General features: G+C 45.4%; 1 protein-coding gene and 1 pseudogene across 6 annotated transcripts in view; one reads left to right on the top strand and one right to left on the bottom strand.

The window, feature by feature from the left end:
- The window catches only part of RBFOX1 (RNA binding protein, fox-1 homolog 1), a 2,271,070-nt gene that overhangs the window by 19,340 nt on the left and 2,228,476 nt on the right, over window positions 1-23,254 (top strand). The window lies entirely within an intron of this gene.
- On the bottom strand, window positions 22,081-23,028 carry LOC102164962 (annotated as a pseudogene).

Raw genomic sequence — 23,254 nt, 5'->3', positions numbered from 1 at the left:
TTTACTGGCTTATGAAATAGAACAGTTTGGGAGTCAGCAGCTTAGAGAACCACAGGGTCAAGTATCCACAAGCCCAGGTTATTTACTTTGTAGAAGCTTAGCCAACATTGGGAGTTCTTCCGTCTTGCCTGTTCCACATGCCAGGGACTCTTGAAGGCACAATGATAAAATGTTACAGCTTAAATGGTGCCCAGAGCCCACCCTGACTCAGTTCTGGCAGAATCCAGTTCTGCTTCAGAAGGAGCTTTGTGTCATCGTGATAGTTCAACCCTTTGGAGGGATTCTGTCCTGATTACGTTAAAACATGGCCACGGCTTCTGCTTTGTCATCCCCCAAATTAAACACCTCAATCACACAAACACACACTGTTGGACTTAGTACGACGGATTCCCAACTGTCACTAAGGAAGTAATTAGATTATATTTTTTCCAGTTCAACTGAAAGAAAATTGACAATAAAACCCTGATCAATATGTGCAGCTCAGGAAGTACAGCCTGCTTTGAGATGCAGGAGTGTTTGTTTTTAAAATCTATATTCTTGAGTAAAGAAAAAAACAATCTCTCTTTCCTAGAGCAGGAAGACTGAGAGCTGGACTTAGTGACAGCTTGACCCTTATAGTCTGACAAACACAATGCACTTGCTCTGGGAAAGAAAGGTGCTTTTCTGCTTTTCGGGAAACTGTGCTTGTAGGGTGAAGTTTGCTCTCTGTCTTTGGTGGTGTGTGTGTGTCTCTGGGTGTGTGTGTCTGGGGGTGGATGTCTGCATGCAAATAACAGTGTGTACCTGTGTGGGCGTGTGAAAAATTCCCATGTGAACCTCAGCTTTGCGGGAGTCTTAGGGCCTTGAGCCCAGTGGATGCTGTTTTAGGAAAAATCACTCAAAAACGAGATAGAGAGAATTGAAATCAACTCTCAGCTCTAAAGGCACTAGGTGTGTGGGAAGCTCTGGGTTTTATCTGGGGTCCTACTTCCTCCTTGTGACATTTTTGCTTCTTATTAGATGATGAGAATGGAAGGGTTGAAGTGGATGACGAGCACAAAAGAGTTCGCAGCATGCGATTCCCTTCACCTCAGGGTTTCTCACCTGACCCTGTTGACATCTCAGGTTGGGCAGTTCCCTGTCGGGACGCTGAGTGCCATCTCTGGACTCTACTCGATCACGGCCAGTCACTTGCTTCCCCCAAGTTGCGACAACCACCAGTGTTCTCTGACATGTGCCAGTGTCCCCAAGGGGACAACACTGCCCATAGCAGAGAACTGCCGCCTGACATAAAGCAGGAAATCAGATGAAGCGGGTTGAGGCTGTGGGCCATCAGTGAGTAGTGACAGAAGGAGGGGAGGGGGATTCTGGGGGGTTGGGTAGTGCTCTGTTTCTAGATCTGGGCCTTGGTTATGTGAGTGTGTTTGGTTTGTGAGAAATGCCTCAAGTTGGCCTCTTGTGTGTGTAGACTTCTAGGCATAGGTTATAATTCAACGAAGTTTGTTTTTTGTCTTTCTAGGGCTGCACCCGTGGCATATGGAGGTTCCCAGGCTAGGGGTCGAATCGGAGCTGTAGCCACCAGCCTACACCACAGCCACAGTAACACCAGATCTGAGCTGCGTCTGTGTCCTACACCACAGCTCACGGCTACACTGGATCCTTAACCCACTGAGGGAGGCCAGGGATCAAGCCTGCAACCTCATGGTTCTTAGTCAGATTTGTTTCTGCTGCACCACAACAGGAACTCCAAATTCAGTGAAGTTTTTAAAACGTCAGTCTCCTTTCCAGTGTGACGACCTCCCCACGAGAACATGCCTCTCGCCAAGGGTCTCCTTCATCCCTCTCTGGAAGAGAAAAAGAGGAAACACAAGACGAAGCTGCTGGTGCAGAGCCCCCAGTTCCTATTGCACGGATGCGAAATGCCCAGGATGCTCTAAGCTCACCACCGTCTTCTGTGCACAGACAGTGGTTTGTGCAGTGGCCATCCGCTGCCAGCCCTCAGCAGGAGAAGCAAGGCTTACAGAGGATGCTCCTTCAGACGGAAGCAGCACTAAAATCTCCCTGAATCAAGATGAAGGGGAAGCAATCCCAAGAAACACATTTGGGATAAAAAAAAATCAGAAGAGGGGTGATCTGCAGAATCAAATGATGAGCACAGAGAATGGGCACCTTAATGTGCGCTGCTGTCGGAGGAATGGAGGGCCTCGCAGAGTGTGGGCCAAGGAGAGGAGCGTTATGGGTTTGCTAGTTACATGGAGGGCGAGGCTTCTTCCTGAGGGCAGGGCAGTGACACAAGGGAAATAGCAAAACATGGAGCTTTCTAAGCAGATGTGCTAAAATCTTGCAATGGCTTGCGCTCCCAGCACACGCCTGTGTCCACACAGGACAGGAGTTCTGTAACAAGGGCCACCCACGGGGTTCAAGTTCAGATGGAGAAATCATGATGAGACTGAGGAAGCTGGCCCTGGTGTCTTGTTGATACCCATAGTTTCTGGGGTCTGGACTGTATTTCTGGAATTCCTGTTGCCATCTGTCTCCCGTTCACTCACCAAATGTGCACGGAACCGCTCTATGCCTGGAACTTGCCAGGAGAGGAGGATATATTAACTGAGACGTAGATCAGTCAGAGGTGACTGTACCCTAACCCAAAGCAGATAAGAACCCACATAAGCATCTTGCTGGGCAAATGCCTTGGTGGACCTCACCCTGCATCCCTTTAAAAAAAATCACATGTGAAAATGTATTGAGCTTCACATAGACAAATGCAGTTTGTGTTAACTCTGTAGCATAGCTATGCCTATATCCTTAGCCTTTTTTTTTGAGAGAGATTTTCTTGGCCAATCATCTCCAGATGATGCTGAACTAGAGATTTACTTAGAGAAGCAATAAAAAACACAGGAATGCCAGGGCTTACGCAGGAGATTCTAAAGCCATGGGGCAGAGGAACAATTCAATACAGTCCATGTAACTCTTGAAAATCCCCTCCATCTTTCATAAAGTACAGAGCTCAGACTGACCACGGCTCATCAGCTCCCACCCAGCATGTCTTTCTCCAGGGTTGAACAGACAGTGGTTTCTTGGGTGAGCAGCTGATGAAGTCATTGAGGGTCACCTTTTAGGAATATTTGTGTTTTCAGCTCCAGAATCATTCATCACAGTGAGATGTTCTCACTAGGAAAGCAGCCACAAGCCTCTGTTGCGAAGGTTGTGCTCACAACTCCCATTTCCCTCTCTTCCCTCACCCCCCTTTGTTCTTGCCAAGTACCGATGGTTCATTTCCCACAGATTAAAAGAGCCCAAGTGGATCCATACTTACGAGGGGAATTGCTGGGTCGTGTGGTAACTCTATGCTTTCTTGTTTGAAGGACAGCCAGGCTGTTTTCCAAAGCGGCCGCACCATTTGACTTCCGCACCAGCAGTGCGCGAGGCTTCCGATTTCTCCACATCGTCAGCAGCCCTCGTTACTGGCCGTCTTTTTGAGTCTAGCCAGCCTATGAATGTGAAGTGGATGTGGTTTTGATTTTATTGCATTTCTCCAACGGCTAAGGTTGTTGAGCATCTTTTCATGTACTTATTGGTCATTTGTTTAGCTTACTTGGGGATAGATCTATTCAGAAATGAAAACTTAGGTTCACACAAAATCTTATATGTGAACATTTATAGTGGCATCTTTCATAATAGCCAAAGGATGGAAATAACCTACTCGCTCTTCAACAGATGAACAAACCGTGGTATATCACACAAGGGAATCTTATCTGGCCATAAAAGAGTGATGCTCTGGGAGTTCCCACTGTGGCTCAGTGGGCTAAGAACCCGACATAGTCTCTGTGAGGATGTCTGGCCTCACTCAGTGGGGTAAGGATCCGGCATTGCTGCAAGCTGGGACATAGGTTTTAGATGCTTCTCAGATCCAGTGTTGCTGTGGCTGTGTCGTTGGCCTCGGCTGCAGCTCCAATTCGACCCCTAGCCTGGGAACTTCCACCTGCTACCGTGTGGTCCTGAACAAAAAAAGTACAGATTCCTGGGCCCTGCCTCCTGACTCAGTCAGTATCGGGTAGGGCCTGGGTAGGGCTGAGAGATTCTGCTGTTCGGCTTGACTTGAGGCCGGCTGGGTCCATGGGGAAGCCTCTGCCCTCAGAGCTGGAGGTCTTGGTGATGATGGCTCATATTTACGGAGAGCTTGCCGTGTGCTAGGCCCTGTGCTGAATGCTCTCCTCTCATCATCTCCTCTTAATGGCACAACTTCCTTAGAAGGTGGAAATATGACCTCTGCTTTAGAGATGAGGAATAGGTTTTATTCATTTATCTTTTATTTATTGATTTTTTCCCATTTTTTTAATGACTCAGATGAATTTATCACATCTGTAGTTGTATAATGATCATAACAATCTGATTTCACAGGATTTCCATCCCACAGCCCAAGCACATCCCCCCACCCCCCAAACTGTCTCCTCCAGAGACCATAAGTTTTTCAATGTCTGTGAGTCAGCATCTGTTCTGCAAAGAAGTTCAGTCTGTCCTTTTTTTCAGATTTCACATGTCAGCAAAAGCATTGGATGTTGGTGTCTCATTGTATGGCTGACTTCACTTTGCATGATAGTTTCTGGGTCCATCCATGTTGCAAAAAATGCTGGTATTTTGTTCTTTTTGATAGTTGAGTAATATTCCATTGTGTATATGTACCACATCTTCTGGATCCACTCCTCTGTCGATGGACATTTAGGTTGTTTCCATGTCTTGGCTATTGTAAATAGTGCTGCAATGAACATTGGAGTACCTGTGTCTTTGTGAGTCGTGGTTTTCTCTGGATAGATGCCCAGGAGTGGGATTGCTGGATCAAATGGTAGTTCTATGTTCAGTTTTCTGAGGAATCTCCACACTGCTTTCCACAGTGGTTGCACCAATTTACAATCCCACCATTTATTGATTTTTTGGCTGCACCCATGGCAGGCAGAAATTCCCAGGCCAGGGATCAAACCCACGCCATAGCAGTGAGCTGAGCCAAGCAGTGACAATGCTAGGTCCTTAACCTCTAGGCCACCAGGGAACTCCAAGAAACAGGTTTTAGAGGCACATAACTTGTTCATAGCCCCAGTAGGAAGTGGAGGAGCTGGAAGATGCACCAGGGGCATCCACTCAGGAGCCAGTGCTCTCAAGGCCACAGATTCCATGGTCCATGGATGCCTGAAGCCCTACCTGAGATTTCTGCTGTGACGGGGGTGGGGCTTAATGTCTCAGAACCCTCCAGGCTCCCAGGTATTTGAGTTTAGTACTGCTGCCTCTCTCCTCTATCTACTTTGATCCAGAGCATCAACTGTTCACATCAATGGATTTTGTTGGCTTGTTGAGACTTGGGGCCAAGGGCAGGATCACATCACTCTGCGCTGGGTCTTGGCCAGCTCACTAACTTCTTTCACTTTGCTTCACCCATGCATCTTTCCACATACCTCCTCCCTCCTGGATTACTCTGGGGGCTCTGGTTTTTGTCCCTTTATTTCACAGAGCACCGTCACTTTCCCCTGCAAAACCCCCCAAAGTGTATAGTTGAGCCATGTCAGTGCTCAACCTGCAGGATTTTCCACAGATGGGATCTGACCTCTGGAAAGTGGTGCTTACAGATTGATGAGATGTTATTTTGTTTTTCACTCTAAAATATGTAGCTTAGCCATCAGACCTTTGGTGCCTGGCTTCAGGCCTTGGCTGGAGGCAGGTGGGGTGGAAACTGCTGCTCTGACACCCAAAGAGAAATGCACTTAAAGAAGGAGAAACTGGTTCTCTTTCGGAGGCAGAGGGAGGCTTCCAGAGCTGATGCCAGTTTGTTTGGAGGCAAAATTGATGTTGTATTAAAATTGCCCAAACTTGGGCTGGTGCCCTGTGTGTTCAGAGCTCAAAGCCATGATTGCTTGCATTTAAAAAAAATTTATTGGTTGATTTTCCATCCTGTTGCTTGGCTGGTTTCTGCTTACAGCTTCGACCTTGAGAGTTCAGTTCAATAGTCACTAACAGCACCTACTATGGGCCATCCTTATTGTACCTACTATGTGTCAGGCAGTGGGGATATAAGGATGAACAAGGTAAAACAGCATTGAACAAGAGACAGTAGTTCCCACTGTCACCATCCTCCCCCCCCCACTAGAGAGATCTCAGACATCCGTGCACTGCCTCCATAAAGTGAGAAGGTGAAGAGTTTTGGTGTCTGAAGCCTCTTGAAGAGGATTTAGCTGAGTTGACACCAAGGTTTGTGATGTTGGAGGAGCTAGCATTTGTGTTTAGAGGTGAGAAAATGGAGGGTGGCATGATTTTAGAGGAAGCTGAGGTTAAGAAAAGACTTTTTGGAGTGTCCACATGTAGTGGAGACCTGCTCCAGGGAGGGTACCTGTGGCTGAGTCTGTGGTCAGTGGGATGAGCGTATGAAGGTCTGCTTGTAGCAGATGGCCCCCCAGTATTGCCAGAACAGGAGCAGCTGCAACACTGGTGACCTCCAGGGACCTAGGGCATGCTTGGTTTTCCAACATGTAAGCCCGGAGTTCTTACGTAAACTCATGGAGAAGGAAAAGAAGCCTTGATAATGACGAGACCAAATCCCCCACCTGCCAGGCGTTTGGGGACTGAGAGCAGATTTAACTGGAGTTACAGAAATAGGAATGTGACATTTCTCACACCCGGGCATGGTGGAGCAAAATGCCTTCCCTCTGGCTTGGAGGGAGGGAGTGTGTCAGCAGACACGACTCCAGGTTTCCATTCTTAAACCCTGTGTCTAGAAATGCGGTTTCTGCTGGGTCCCCGGACCAAAGCTCCACAAACACCACGTCCAGTGCTGCATCTTTCCTGCCCGGCACTTTCCCCAGTTCCCTTCTTCGGCCCTTAGAGCAAGGAGGTTCCAGCCTCACTTTGTCCCCTTGGAAATGAGCTGGGAGAGGAGCTTCCATGTCTCTCTGCCCCTTTAATGAGAGGACACACTGCTCTGGTCAGTAACACAGAGGAAATGCTGACTCAATCCAAGTTCATCTCTCACTGGATGGGTTACTTTGCCTTTGCTGCAGCAGTGGGGTTTACCTCCCCAGGCCCCTTGCAGCGACTCCAGGCATTTGAGGGCAAGAAAGACAGACAAGACCTGCTTCTGGCAGAGCCAGCCAGCGAGTGACTGTCCACCCATCTTGAACAACAGGGGTTTATTATCTCAGTCAAATACTAAGACCAAAGATAGCCGAGTCCAGGGTTTGTGGAATGAATAGCTCGAGACAACGGGTTTCTTTTTGCCTTTTCTGTGATGCACTTGCCTTTCTCCCCATGGTCATGGAGGCTGCCACGAGCCAGATATGAAGTCCTCACGTGCCAGCACCCAAAGGCAAAAAGAAAGGGCCACGGCGTCTCCCTGCACATTTCTGTATTAAAGTCCCTCCCAGAAAAACCCCAGCAGACTTCATACATCTCAGCCTCATCAGCCCTCAATAAACAGTTGGAATTCATCTCGAGACCTGTCCTAAATCAGTCACTGGTTGAGAGGGGTTTGAGTAACATTAGTTTAGGATTTAAGCTGTAGTCTAGGGAACAACAGACTTCTGTTAAAAGTGGTAAGATTTTAGGCTTTTTGATTCAGGCAACTTCTGTTGCATCTACTCAACTCTGCCATTGGAGAGTGAAAGCAGCTGCAGACAATGCATAAATGAATGGGCATGACTTTGCTCCAATAAAACTTTATTTATGAAAACAGTCAGTGGGCCAGATTTGGCTCTTGGGCTGTACTCTGCCAAACCCTGCTTAGACCAATGATGCTTCATTCCCTGAGGCTGGGGCAACCCTTCTAAGAAACAAGGCAGCTCCCTCCCTGAGCGAAACAGGAGTTCTGTGAACAAGAAAGAAGAAAGGAATAACCAGTTTCTGGGTAGTTAACAGATAGTGTCAGAGCCAAACCAGCTCTCCCGTCTACCTTGTTATGAATAAAGGCAATTGGAGGATCCCCCTATAGCTGCCTGCCTGTTCACATTTGGTTACAACCTACAGAGATAAGGACATTGACCTTTTATCAGTCAGCTGTCCCACCACAAAAGTGCTATGTAACAAGCAACCCCAACTTGGTGACTTAACACTGTTTGTATTTTTGTGGATCTACAGATCATCTGAGCATTAGCTGATCTAGGCTGGGTGCATCTGAGAAGCTCTCTTCTGTCCTGGTGTCTCTTATCTTCTCTTGGGACCAACAGGCTTGCCTGGGTGTGTTCCCATGGTGGGGACAGAGGCACAAGAGAGCAGGAAGTACTGTGTACCCCCCTTTTCAAGCTTTCAGTCACAGAATGCAGACTGACATTTCATTGGCCACGGGAAGACATAAAGGCGACGTTAAGAGCTGGAGGCATATGCTTGGACTCTTCAATGAGAAGAACCATGAAATCATATGGAAAAGGGCCTGGATTTAGGGTGTTGAGAAGAACTGGGTCCATTAAGGCACCACAACCGACTGCATCCCCCTCACCACCAATAAAACCCAATCCATACTTGTTTCATGCACCTGTGCCCGAATGCTTCTGGTTGCAGTCCAGGCAACAGGGACTTGCCCGGGGAGGGACCCTACAGGGTATCGCTGTCCCATAGGTCTGGGTAGAATTGCTTATGGCCAACTCTGCACTATCCACAGCTTACTTGCTTTGTCCTGAGTCCCCAAGGGGCAATGCTTGGCCTCATTCCATTCCTGAGTAATTTTGACAAAGCCGGTTTCAGGAGCCTAGCAAGAAAATCAATTGTAGATTTGAATTTTGCAGGAAGTGAGAATGGTTGAATATATATAGGCTTTTACATACTGATAATTATTTCCTCACCACAAAGAAGGCTGGCTATTAGGAAGCTGCTGTTAGACGCATTTGCCCCATGGGCTCATGAGCTGTGTGTGTGTGTGTGTGTGTGTGTGTGCGCGCGCACGCGCGTGCACACACAATCTACTTGTTGGAGCTACTTCCTTTTATAATAACATTCGCCAATATTTTAAAATAAAGGGAGGAAATTAAATAGGCTTCCCCAGACAGGCACTTTGCCCTTTTAAAGTGCTTCACATAGTGTAAAACAAAACAAATAAAACAAAACTCAGTCACACTGAAAAAAAAAAACAAACAAACCAAAAACCTCTTTGTTCAATTGGTTTTGGCGTCAACCAAGTGAAAGTCAGGAGTTCCTGTTGTGGCTCAGCGAGTTAAGAACCTGACATAGTGTCTGTGAGGATGCCGGTTTGATCCCTCGCCTTGCTTGGTGGGCTAAGGATCTGGCATTGCCGCAAGCGGAGGTGTAGGTGGCAGATGTGGCTTGAGCCGATGTTGCTATGGCTATCAAATAGGCCTGCAACTGCAGATCTGATTCAGCCCCTAGCTCGGGAACGTCCATATGCCACAGGTGCAGCCCCCAAAAGGAAAAAAATGGTGGAAACCAGAAGAGCAGAAGGTCCTTGGGCTCACAGTAGGGAGGTCTGTTCTGCTTACAGCAGCCCCACATCTCAGTGCCTTTTCTTAATACATACAAGTTGCTGGAAAAGACCAGGTGTTGAATGTTGAACCTTTGAGGTGATTTTTGGGGGAGGGAAAGTTGGGATGGATTCACCTATTTGGTATTCAGCAGGTATGCACGGATGCCTGTTTCATCCTAGACATTGTAGTGGGGACTGAGGGTCTGATGATGGGCAAAAGCAGGCAGGGTTCCTGCCTTCAGGGAGTGGACAGTTTAGGGATGCACCTTCCAGTACGGTAGCCACAGCCACATGGGGTCACTGAACTACTTCATTTTATTTTATTTTGTTTTATTTCGTTTTGTCTTTTTAGGGCCACACCCATGGCATGTGAAAGTTCCCAGGCTAGGGGTAGAATCGGAGCTGCAGCTGTCATCCTACACCACAGCCACAGCAATGCCAGATCTGAGCCATGTCTGCAACCTACACCACAGCTTACAGCAACGCCGGATAGTTTAACCCACTAAGTGAGGCCAGGGATCAAACCTGTGTCCTCATGGATGCTAGTCAGATTCGTTTCTGCTGAGCCATGATGGGAACTCCTTACTTCCTTTTATAATAGCAGGAAGTTATAATAGTGAAGTGAGGTGAGTACGAATCGAGATATGCTAGAAGTGGGGGAGTTACCGTTGTGGCTCAGTGGTTAATGAAACCGACTAGCATCCACGAGGATGAGGGTTCGGTCCCTGGCTTTGCTCGGTGGGTTAAGGATCTGGCATTGCTGTGAGCTGTGGTGTAGGCTGGCAGCTGTAGCTCTGATTCGACCCCTAGCCTGGGAACTTCGATATGCTGTGTGTGCAGCCCTTAAAAAAAAAAAAAAAAGATGTTCAGTGAGAGGAGCCAGACGCAAAAGGCCACATATTGTAGGGCTCTGTTTATATGTATCATCTACAATGGGCAAATCCTTAGGAGCAGAAAGTAGATAGTCATTGCCAGGGGCTGAGAGTAAGGGAAATGGGAGATGACTGCTAATGGATACAGGGTGTCTTTTTAGGGGGATGAGTATGTTCTAAAATTGTGGTGGTAGTTACCCAACTCTGTGAATATACTAAACGCCATTGAATTGTATACCTTACATGGATGAGTTGTATGGTATGTGAATTATATTTCAACAAAGCTGTTATATTAAAAAAAAAAGTCTTCCCCTGATGAGATGACACTTAAGGGGAGACCTGGAGGGGGGATATGTGTTAACCAGGCAAGAAAGGTTGGGAACAGCATTTTGGGGTGAGGTACAGCACATGCGAAGACCCCGAGGTCAAAAGGAGTACAGCACATTTGAGGGACGTCAAAGAGGTTCTTGTGGCTGGGGCCTGCAAGGTCAGGGAGAGTATGAGGCGATGGAGCTGGAGGAGGGAGAGGCTGACTCACAGGGGTCTCCTGTGAAGGCACTGGAACCACATACTGTGTCACCTTGGGCACCTTGCTTGATGCGTGTTGGTGAAATAAAGGGCTGTCTGTCGTAGGATGAAACAAGATAATCATGCTCAGTAAAGGTGAGCTTGTGTGGGGAGCTGTCAGAAGGGAGTGACCTGTTTGGATGGCCATTCTGAAGATACTCCTGTGGTCTCTGTGTGGAGTCCAGATTGCAGCAGGAGAAGGAGACATGGGGAGACGTGTCCGGAGGTGTTCATAATCAAATAGCCAGAGACCATGGCTTGATTTATGATGATGTCAGAGGGTGGCTGAGCAGTGAATGAATTCCAGAAAGATTTAGGAGGTAAACGCAACAGGACTTGGCCACTGAAGGTGGGTTGAGTGGGCTGGAGGTCTAGAGAAAAAGCTTGAGATGAACTGCTCAGTGGGTGTTCGAGTCTGAGAAGCCCTGGGATCTCTGCAAACAGGAGTGTTGGCACTTATGATGGAAAGTCTAGACTTGGAAATGCCATTTGCAGTGTGTTCCAGTACCGCCAGCAACTCCCACCCCCACCCTGTGTCCCCAATTTATTACTTCTTTGTTTTAATTCATCACAGAGAGATGTTCATTTGCCTTTGTAAGAGATATGGAATGCTCCCGAGGAAGCATATTAAAATAATCTGGATTGATGTGGGGGAGTTAAATCTATTCAGATCTGCGCTGGTGTTATACTGGTCTAAGTCCCCTTCTGGTCGGCTATGGGAGGACAGTCCACGCTGGACTTGCTTTGACTGGAAAGGCCCCAGCAATGAGCACATTTGGCGTGGCCAGCCGAACCCCTTCATGCCGAGAAGGCAGTATTAAACGGGCACCTCTGCTGTTTTCTTCCCCACATCATTTGGCAGAAATGTTGCTGGGAGCTTGCTGCTGGTTTTCTCAGGTTTGATCTTGCCGTGGCAAGCCTGCGCTAACACTCAGCCGTGTTATCAAGCCGCTGCTCCAGCGTGGGCTGTGAGGGACGTGACCGTATTTTCCGTAAAACTCCAATGCAAATCGTCTCTGGAGCGCCAACCCCGTCACGTCCCCTGATGGGGAAGGGAAGGCAGCTGGGTGATTCTAGCTGCACATGTGCATCAGAGTTGTCTTCAGAAGCTCGTGCCTCTTATGTGGACTCTGAGGTGTCCCACTTTGACCTTGGGGCAGGGTTTTGGGTGTTCCGTAAGTGGAAAGTCAAATTTCAGAAGGAATTTGGAAAGCTGGGTTGGGCCTATGGCTGGAATCAAGGCTGGTCCCTGCGTACCCCAAGGGAAAACAGCATGGATTTTCTTGCCGACACCCTCTCACTGGATTCCTTGTCCTCCTGTGTCCTAGAGCTGGAGAACTCATGAAACCTATCAACTGGCTGAGGACACAAAGTAGCTAAAAAGTGTCCCCATACCCTCAGATTGGGGCTTCCATTGTCACACCTCACCCCCATCCTGGCAGCAGCCGGGCATAGCTGGGCATCCTCAATGAAATGGGCTTCCCTCCCCTGACTACCTCATTTCATTCAGCCTGAGCTCTGTCCATTGCTTAGACCAATGGGTCTCCACCTTGGCTGTACCTTGGAATCTCCTGGGAGATTAAAAAAAATATTGATGTCTGTTCACTCTGTGTAGTGTTTTCATGGTTCATCCACGTTGTAGTGTACACTGGTACTCTATTCTTTTTTCTTTTTCTTTCTTTTTTTTTTTTTTTTTTTTTTTTTTTTTTTTTTTTTTTTTTTTTATGGCTGCACCTGAGGCATGTGGAAGTTTCTGGGACAGAGATTGAATCCGAGCTGCAGCTGTGACCTATGCTACAGCTGTGGTGATGCTAATCCTTTAACCCATGGTGCTGGGCAGGGGGTTGAACTCGAGCCTCTGCAGCAACACAAGCTGCTATAGTTGCTTTATTATTTTTTTAATGGCCACACTTGTGGCATATGGAAGTTCCCAGGCGAGGGGTCAAATCAGAGCTGCAGCTGCCAGCCTGTGCCGGAGCCAGAGAAACACTGGATCCAAGACGCATCTGTGACCTACACTGCAGCTCGCGGCAGTGCTGGATCCTTTAACCCACTGAGCAAGGCCAGGGATTGAACCCACATCCTCATGGATACTAGTTGGGTTCTTAACCTGCTGAGCCATGACGAGAACTCCTGCAGTTGGATTCTTAACCCACTGTGCCACAGCGGGAACTCTAGTACTTCATTCTTTTTTATGGCTGTATAATGTTCCATCATAATGACAGACCACATTTGGTTTGTCCACTCATCCACTGATGGACATCTGGGCTGTTTCCACCTTTTGGCTATTGTATATATTTTGTGAGCCCATTTATATGAAATATCTGATGTAGGCAGACCCATTGAGACAGAAAGCAGTTTAGCTGGAGGGAAGGTGAAGTGACTGCTAATGGGTGTAAGGTTTCCTTCTGACAGGGTGAGAATGTTTTGGAGCTTGATAGACGTGGTGGTTGAATAACACTCTGAACGTACCAAATGATATGAATTGTCTGTACACTTTAAAATGGCGACTTTTATTTTATATACATTTTACCCCAATTAAAAAAAAATAATGCTGCTTGTGTTCTACCTCCAGAGGTTTTTTTTTTTTTTTTTTTTTTGTCTTTTTGCTATTTCTTTGGGCCGCTCCCGTGGCATATGGAGGTTCCCAGGCTAGGGGTCGAATCGGAGCTGTAGCCACTGGCCTACGCCAGAGCCACAGCAACGCGGGATCCGAGCCGCGTCTGCAACCTACACCACAGCTCACGGCAACGCTGGATCGTTAACCCACTGAGCAAGGGCAGGGACCGAACCCGCAACCTCATGGTTCCTAGTCGGATTCGTTAACCACTGCGCCACGACGGGAACTCCCCCCTCCAGAGGTTCTAAAGTAATTGGTCCAGGAAGTGGAGCCTGGATTTGGATTTTAAAAGCTCCCAGGTAGTTCTAATGTGCAGCATGGGCCGAGAACTCCTGCTTCAATCTCTCTTCCTGGAATCGCCTTTTCATTTTCCTTCACATTTGGGGGTAACTTGTACACTGCAGTCTAAAGACCAACTGCACTGAATACACCAGGATCTTTGCTAACTGTGTATCTTCTCTGGATCCAACTCTGACTTACCAAGTCAGAATCTCAGGAGTGGGGCTGTACGTAGGGGACAGTACCCATTTCACCAGCACCAAACCAGGCAACTGCTACGGCACAATGATCTGAGAACTTCTTCCACAAACTCTTGGGTTTCCCCACTGTTCACCCCTCCATGTGTCAGCTACTAGGTCACTGTCCTGCGGACCTGGTGTGAACAAGACACAAGTGTTCCCTCTCTTATGGACTCTCAGTGAAGCAGCACAGCCTGCAACGTTCCCTCACTCGTCAAAAATGCATGTGGCATTGTCGGTAGGGCTCATGTGTTTGACTCCTGGGCAGAGAGAGGAGAGTGATCACAGCCCAGCATCCCTTCCTCCCAGGCTGGCTCTCCCTGAGGAGCCTGAGAACACAACTCTGAAATCAGGTTCAAGCCCAAGTTCGACATCCTTCTTAGTTCTGTCAAGTACATAAGCCTGTTTATATATTCATTGTCTATGGTTGTGTAACTCTATTACTGCAAACGTAGTGGCTTTAAAACAATACATGTTTGAAATTCCCTGGTGGCTAAGTGGGTTAAGAATCTGGTGTTGTCACTGCTGTGGGTCAGGTCACTGCTTTGGTATGGGTTCAATCTCTGGACTGGGAACTTCTCTCAAAAAAATAACACTCATTTGTTAGGGTGGTTTCTGTGGGTCAGGGATCCAGGGTGGGGGCTTGAATGGGTCCTTTGGTCTGGGTCTTACAAAGCTGCCATGCAAGATGTTGGCTGGGCTGCACACTCATCTGGAAGCTCCAGTGGTGATGGGTCAGCTTCCAAGTGCACATGATTGTTGGCAGCATTGCAAGCTGCCAGACTTAGGTCCTCAATTTTTCATTGGTTGTTGCCAACCGACAGCTCCTTGCCACGTGGGTCTCTGCGTGCTGGTAGCTTACAACATGGCAGCTGGCTTCTCCAAAGGCGGTCAACTGAAAAGTCTCTTAGTGAGATAGATTTATGATCTTATCTAACAATAAAACATCCCTTTAGCCATATTCTAGTGGTTAGAAGCAGGTCACAGTTCCCACCCACAGGCAAGGGGACACACTACACAAATATACAAAAGCCAGCAGGTGGGAATCTGCCATTGTTTTCCAAATATGAAATGGAGATAACTATGCTCCCTACCTCCCAGGGTTATAGTGAAGATTAAATGAGAGGATGCATGAAAAGCTTGCTACAGAGTAAAAGCTTAATAAATATTCACTTCACTGTCATTATTATCAGCATCACGATTATCTGTATTAACATTATCAGATTGTTACCAGTGGTCTTGGGTCTCCAGGATGTGTCAGGCACCTCCCTCTATGGCCCCAAAGTTCCTTCTGAGATCTTCCTATGCTGTTCTCACAGGACCTCCTTCATCCCACCGTGGAGAGCTAACCCTGGATCCTATATTTGTTTCCCAGTTTGACTTGTCTGGAACATGGGCTTTTAGTTGAAGGTGACATTTTATAAAAAGCAGCATCTCAGAGTTCTCTGGTGGCTTAGGTTGCTGCTGTGGCGAGGATTTGATCCCTGGCCCTGGATCTTCCGCAGGCTGAGCACGTGGCAAAAAAAAAAAAAAAAAAAAAAAAAAAAGGCAGCAGCATCTTTACCTGAGTTCAAGGTATCTCTGAGGGTCTCTGTCCCTGGTGGGGTCTGTAACTTTGTTCTCTTCTCTACTTTGAGTTCTTCACTGAAAGAACGGGAGGGAGCTTCCTTCCTGTTTTAAAAGTCTGCCTCTCCCCTGCATTCCAGGTTCCCGTTTGAGAGATGTTTATATATCCAGTGCCCATTGAGTCCATTTGATGAAAAAAATCTGTTAATGTGCTGGGCCAGATGTTGTGCTTGGTTCCAGGGATGTAAAAATCAATGAGATGTATCTCCTATTGATACATCAGAGTGCAGTGGGGGAATTTAGACTTGAGATAGTGTTTCTATTTTGGGACTGAAGTTCGTATTTGCATACAAAGAGATTTTAGGTGGACCAAGGGCTGACTGGGTGCTACACAGACTTGGCATTAAACAGTGGTTCAGTTACATTGTGATAAGGTTATTTACATTTTAATTCTCTCATCTTTATGACCGTCAAGAACACAGCTAGAGGTGCTAAAATGTTTTGTTAAGCACTTTATATTCTCCCTTTTAAACATGAAGAGCAGGGTCTACTTCAGACCCTTCTGTAGCCAACAGTATCCAGGTAGAACTGGATAATATTGTTGCACTGCCATTGACTTTACTTTTTGTAGGCGGTTGCAGCAAATGAGTCCTTTAAAAAGAAATGTATCGAAGTAAAAAAAGTTTTGAAAAGAGGGCTGCCATATTTTAGCACCAGTTGATTATAGCTGGATTTACTAGATGATTTAAATAAGTCTGGATTTTTCTGTGAAAATGTCTAAATATGCCTGTTGGCTCAAATAAAAAAATATTGTGTGATTCAAACAAAATATACCATAGGCAGCTGGTAGTGAGAAGTGTAACACAGGCAGTGTGTTTAATTTTTGAAGTAATAGTAAGGTCAAATCTTGGGGGAGTGTGAGCAATAAATACATCTCAAAATGCTAGCATTGGATTTCTAGAGTGCTCCAAAGTAAAGACTTTTGTTACTGATATGTGAGAGTTTGGTCCTACACAGTGTAGGTGGAAACTTTCAGGAAGGTTACATGGCATGCCAGGGGTTGGCTGGTTGGAAGAAACTCAGAAATCAAGAGACATAAAAGAAATGAAAATGACACTAAGAGTATTGAAAAATCCAGTGTTCTGCAGAGTGCAGGCTGCACTGTTTGAGAAATCTGGAGTTGTGTGTTCTCCTTGATTTTCAAACAACATACAATAAAATGCACAGATCTTAAGTGTTCAATTTGGTGAGTTTTGACGGTTGTGTACATCCATGTAACCATCATGCCAACAAGATGTAGAATATTTCCTTAGCCCCAGAAAGCTCCCCAATGACCCTGATCACCTCCCATCACCTCCTAGGGGCAATTGATATTCTGGTCTCCAACATCCTAGATTCAGTTTGCGAGTTTGGGGGCTTCATATAAATGGAATCACGTTCTCCCTTTTGCCTCACTTTCCCCCCAGACAAAATGTTGTAGAGATTGATCCAGAATTGTGTGTAACAGTAGTTTCTTCCCTTTTTAATCTTTTATTGGTGAGTAGTAATCCATTATATGAATAGTCCATAATTTGTTTACTCATCCACCACTAGATGGGCATTGGTTTCCAGTTTTTTTGTTATTCCGAAGAATGCTCTTGTGAACAATTACTTGCAAATCTTCATGCGGACATATATTTTTACTCTCTTCAGTAAATACTTAGGAGTGGAATTGCTGGGTCATAGGGTAGGTGTGTAGTTAACTTTGTGGAAAAAAAAAACCAAAACCTGCCAAAGTGTTTTCCGAAGTGGCTGTACCATTTTACATCCTTATAAGCAACAAAGGAGAATCCCAGTTGTTCCATATTGTCATCTGCTGTTGTCATTATTTATTTATTTGCTTGCTTTTCAGGGCTGCACCCGTGGCATATGGATGTTCCCAGGCTAGGGGTCGAATCAGAATTACAGCTGTCAGCCTACGCTACAGCCACAGCAATGCAGGATCCGAGCCGCATCTGCGACCTACACCACAGCTCATGGCAACGCCAGATCCTTAACCCACTGAGCAAGGCCAGGGATCGAACCCACAACCTCATTGTTCCCAGTCAGACTTGTTAACCACTGAGCCACGACGGGAACTCCTGCCTTGCCATTTTCTTAATGGTGTTCTGTGATGAGAAGCTACTTAAAATTTTGATGAATTTCAGTTTATCATTTTTTTTTTCTTTATTTGGTCAGGGCTTTTTGTGTTTGCCTAAGAAACTTTGTTAACCCCAAGGTTGCAAGAATATTCTCCTGTGTTTTTTTCATAGAAGTTTTATGGTTTCAACTTTGTGTTTAAATCTCTGATCCATCTCAAATTAATTTTCATGCACAGTTTGAAGTAGAGGTCAAAGTTTCTTTAATTCTCAGGTGGAGGTCTAGTTGGTTGTTCTGCCATTAGTTAAGAAAGTATTTCTCTCCTCATTGAATTGATTTGGTATCTTTGTAAAAAGTATCAATTGACCATATATGTGTGGGTCTATTCTTGAATTCTTGTATTTGTTCCATTGATCTATTTTCCATCCTTATGACGATACCACACTATCTTGGTTATATGGCTTTATAGTAAGTCTGGAATTCAGGATGTGTAAGCCTTCCAATCTTGTTCCCCTTTCTCAAGATTGTTTTGGCTATTTTATATTGCTTGTATTTCCATATACATTTTATAGTCAGAGTGTTGAGTTTCCTGAGAAACTCTTTTGAGATTGTTTGGGATTGCCTTTAATCTATAGATCGGTTCAGGGAGGACTGCTGTTTTAACAGTATTATATTAGTTATAACAGTATAATATTGCATCTTCTAATCCAGGAACATATCATGTCTATTCATTTTATTTTGGTCTTCTCTAAGTGATCTTCAGTGTAGAGTTTTTTGTTAATCTTTCTTTCAGATTTGTTCCTGGTTGTTTGATGTCTATTGATACTATTTTATTTATTATTTTATTTTATTTTATTTTTTGCTTCTTAGGGCCATACCCGTGGCATATGGAGATTCCCAGTCTAGGGGTCTAATTGGAACTATAGCTGCCAGCCTATGCCATAGCCACAGCAATGCCAGATCCGAGCTGTGTCTGCAACATACATCACAGCTCAGGGCAACGCTGGATCCGTAACCCACTGAGCAAGACCAGATATTGAATCTGCAACCTCATGGCTCCTAGTCTGATTCGTTTCCACTGTACCACAACAGGAACTCCTATTGATATATTCTATTGATATATTTTAAATGGTACTGTTTAAAAATGTTATTTTCCAATTGTTCATTGGCCGTATATAATTTTTTTTTTTTTTTTTTTTTTTTTTGCCTTTTGAGGGCCACACCCATGGCATACAGAGGTTCCCAGGCCAGGGCTCGAACTGGAGCTGTAGCCGCTGGCCTACACCACAGCCACAGCAGTGTGGGATCCGAGCTGCATCTGTGACCTACACCACAGCTCACCGCAGTGCTGGATCTTCAACCCACTGAGCAAAGCCAGGGATCAAACCTGCATCCTCATGGATGCTAGTCAGATTTGTTTCTGCTGAGCCACCACAGGAATGGTAGATAAAAATTTAATTGGAGTTCCCATCGTGGCTCAGCGAAAATGAATCTGACTGGTATCCATGGGGGCATAGTTTCGATCCTTGGCCTCGATGAAAGGAGGTTGGGGATCTGGCGTTGCTGTGGGCTGTGGTGTAGGCCAGTGGCTACAGCTCTGATTTGACTCCTGGCCTGGGAACCTCCATATGCCGCAGGTGTGGCCCTAAAAAGACAAAAAAATAATTAATTTTTATGTATTGACCTTATATCTAGATATATAACTAAACTTATTAATTATGGTGGTTTTTGTAGATTTCATAGGATTTTTCTATGTACACAGTCATGTTATTTGCAAATAATGAACTTTACTTCTTTCTCTTGTAATTTTTATGCTTTTTATTTTTCTTGCTTTGTAGTACTAACTGTGAATTCCCATAATATGTTGAGTAGAATAAGTAATAATGGACATCCTTGACTTATTTCTTAAGGGAAACACATTTATTGTTTTATCAGGGATATGATGTTTGCTATAAGTTTTAAAATAATGCTCTTGATCAGATTGAGGAAGTTTCCTTTTATTCTTAGTTTGCTGAGGGTTTTTTAAAAAAGGCCATAAATTGGTGACCTTTTTAAAATTTTATCAAGTGTTTTACCTACATCTATTGAGAAAAATCATGATTTTTCTTTTTCTTCTTAATGTAATGAATTACACTAATTACTTAAAATTTTTTTTAATTGTTATTTCCCCAATACGATTTTTTTCCTACTGTGCAGCCTGGTGACCCAGTTACACATACATGGATACATTCTTTTTTCTCCCATTATCATGCTCCATCATAAGTGACTAAACATAGTTCTCAGTGCTACACAGCAGGATTTCATTGCTAATCCATTCCAAAAGCAATAGTTTGCTTCTATTAACCCCAAGCTCCCCATCCATTCCACTCCCTCCCCCTCCCCACTAATTACTTTTTTTTTTTTTTTTTTTTTTGTCTTTTTGTCATTTCTTGGGCCGCTCCCGAGGCATGGCATATGGAGGTTCCCAGGCTAGGGGTTGAATTGGAGCTGTAGCCGCCAGCCTACGCCAGAGCCACAGCAACGTGGGATCCGAGCCGCGTCTGCAACCTACACCACAGCTCACGGCAACGCCGGATCGTTAACCCACTGAGCAAGGGCAGGGATCGAACTCGCAACCTCATGGTTCCTCGTCGGATTCGTTAACCACTGCGCCATGACGGGAACTCCGCCTACTAATTACTTTTTGAGTGTTGAACCAACCTTGTATTCCTGAGATAAACCTCATTTTGTCATGTTGTATTATATTTTTTACATATTGCTGGATTTGATTTGCAAATATTTTATTAAGGATGTTTATATCAGTGTTCATGAAGAATGTTGGTGTGTGGTTTTTGTTGCTGTTTGTATGTGGCTGGCCTCATAAAATGAATTGGAAATGTTCTCTCTTCTTATTTTTGCAAAGAGTGTGGGTATGTTTACATTATTTATTTAATAAGTACTTGATAGAATTTATAAGTGAAGACATCTGAGACTGTGGCTTTTCTTTGTGAGAAACTATTAAACTATGGATTCAACTTGATTACTAGCTATATGGCTATTCATATTTTCTATTTCTTCTTTTTTTTCAGTTTTGGTACTGTGTCTTTCCAGGAATTTATCCATTTCATTTGACACAGTGTTGTTCATTTCATCGCTGATTATCCTTTGAGTGTTGATATGATCTCTACTGATATCACCTCTTTAATTTCTGATGGTGGTACTTTGTGTTTTCTCTTCTTTCCCTCTTGGTCCTTCTTGCTAGATTTGTTTGAGGGACAGCCTCTAAAGTGGTTCCTAGTTGTCTCTGCCTCTTGGTCTTCACTCCCTTGTGCAATTTCTATCACTTTCGTCTTTGCTGAACCCTGTGCATTACTTTTAATTAACAGAGTGTGGAAAAGATGATAGGATGTTACTTTGGAGATTTTTTTACAAAATGACTCTTGCTTCCATTTTGCACATCCTTTTTTACTCTTCTGCTTGTATTTCTTACAAGTAGCATATAATTGATCTTGCTTCTTTGTCCAATCTTTCAATCTGTACCTTTTACAAGGAGTGTATAAGCCATTTACAGTCAATGTAATTACTGATATAGTTGGATTTAAGTCTGCTGTCTTGGGCTTTATTTTTTATTTGTGTCTTCTGTCCCTTGTTCCTCCATTTCTCCTTTTCCACTTTCTTTTGGGTTAATCAATTATTTTTTTTTTTTTAGTATTCTTTGTGTGCTTTGAAGTGTCCTTTTGGCTGATAAGAAAACTTCAAATTAGAAAATAATCTTTATTATTAGTGCCCCAAGGGAACTCCCTCATCTTTTTTTTTTTTTTTTCAATTTTAGAAACGGTTTTATTTTCCATCCACCAATTTCCATTATAGGAGTTTGTGTAAGGGGAGTTCCCATTGTGGTGCAGTGGAAATGAATCCGACTAGGAACCATGAGGTTGCAGGTTTGATCCCTGGCCTCGCTTCCGGGATTAAGGATCTGGTGTGGCTGTGGCTGTGGCTCTGGTGTAGGCTGGCGGCTACAGCTCCTAGCCTGGGAACTTCCGTATGCCGTGGGTGCGGCCCTAAAGAGAAAAAGAAAGAAAGAAAAAAAAAACACCCCCCTCTCCCCCCGGCAAAGATCTGGAGTTCCTGTCGTGGTGCAGTGGTTAACGAATCTGACTAGGAACAATGAGGTTGCAGGTTCGATCCCTGACCTTGCTCAGTGGGTTAACGATCCGGCGTTGCCATGAGCTGTGGTGTAGGTTGCAGACGGGGCTCACATCCTGCGTTGCTGTGCCTCTGGCGTAGGCCGATGGCTACAGCTCTGATTAAACCCCTAGCCTGGGAACCTCCATATGCCATGGGAGTGGCCCTAGAAAAGGCAAAAAGACAAAAAAAAAAAAAAAAAAAAAGAGTTTGTGTAAGAACAATTTAAGACCCCTCAGTGATTATTCCTACCCATTCAGTAGCCTGAGCAGTGGCAGCTGCAGACCAGTCTTCAGTAGGGAACTGCCGGATGGGCATAGAGGGCACCTTTATGGAGGGCCTTTGGACCAGTCTGCCACCTCAGGTTGAGTAGCAGTGAACTCAGGAGGTGGAGCAGACCATTCACCCTGAAATTCCTCCTTGGTCACAGCCTTCTCGGCTGCTGCCTGCTCTTCCTTTTCAGTCTCTTCAGGATCTCTGTAGAAGCAGAGATCAGGCATGACCTCCCATGGGTGTTCATGAGAGATGGTGCCAGGCACATGCAGATCTTCCTAGGTGAGCATCCACCCCATCAGACCCACTGAGTGAGCTCCCTTACTGCATGGACTGGCAATGTCCACGTAATGTAGAGGAGAGTCTGCGTTGCACAGAGCAATGGTAGGCAGGTTAATGAAAGAGGCTCTGTGAGATGCTGGTGGTCAGCCCTGGGGTCAGTAACCACCAGAAGTCTTGGCTCCAGAAGGCTGCCGGGTCTGGTTAGTGAAGGTTCCAGGAGTGAAGAGGCCAGCACTAGGCGTGACGCTAGTGGCAGCAGCAAACTTCAGCACAGCTCGCTGGCCAGTATTCCTGGAGGATATGACACTGACATCAGCTGGGTTCTCAATGGCAACAATGGCAGGAGCTGCCAACCGAAGCTTCTCCCAGGTTCTCTTCAGATTTATGCTGTAGATGCCATCACTTTTCCTTTTGTAGATGTACTGTTCCATTTGGAAGTCAAGGTGTCACCTAGGTGGGTTCCTGCTGCAAAGAATTTGAGGACCTCCTCCTCTTTCATTTGCAGGACTTTGAGGGCTCTGGACATTGTGACAGTTTCCCTTTAAGTTACAGTGGGAATCAAGGACAACGCTGTATGGACCCCTGTCTGGGTAGCATGGAAAGTGGGAACTCCGTCATCTTTATTATTATTATTATTATTATTATTTAGGGCCCACTCATGGCATGTGGAGGTTCCCAGGCTAGGGGTCGAATCGGAGCTGTAGCTGCTGGCCTACCCACAGCCACAGCAATGCCAGATATGAGCCACATCTGTGATGTACACCACAGCTCACAGCAATCTGGATCCTTAACCCACCGAGCGAGGCCAGGGATCAAACCTGCCTCCTCATGGATACTAGTCAGA

This window comes from Sus scrofa, chromosome 3 (assembly GCF_000003025.6).
Source record: "Sus scrofa isolate TJ Tabasco breed Duroc chromosome 3, Sscrofa11.1, whole genome shotgun sequence".
Taxonomy (NCBI): Eukaryota; Metazoa; Chordata; class Mammalia; order Artiodactyla; family Suidae; genus Sus; species Sus scrofa.
Note: the sequence above shows the minus strand (reverse complement) of the source record. Positions and strands in the feature narration are given on the sequence as shown.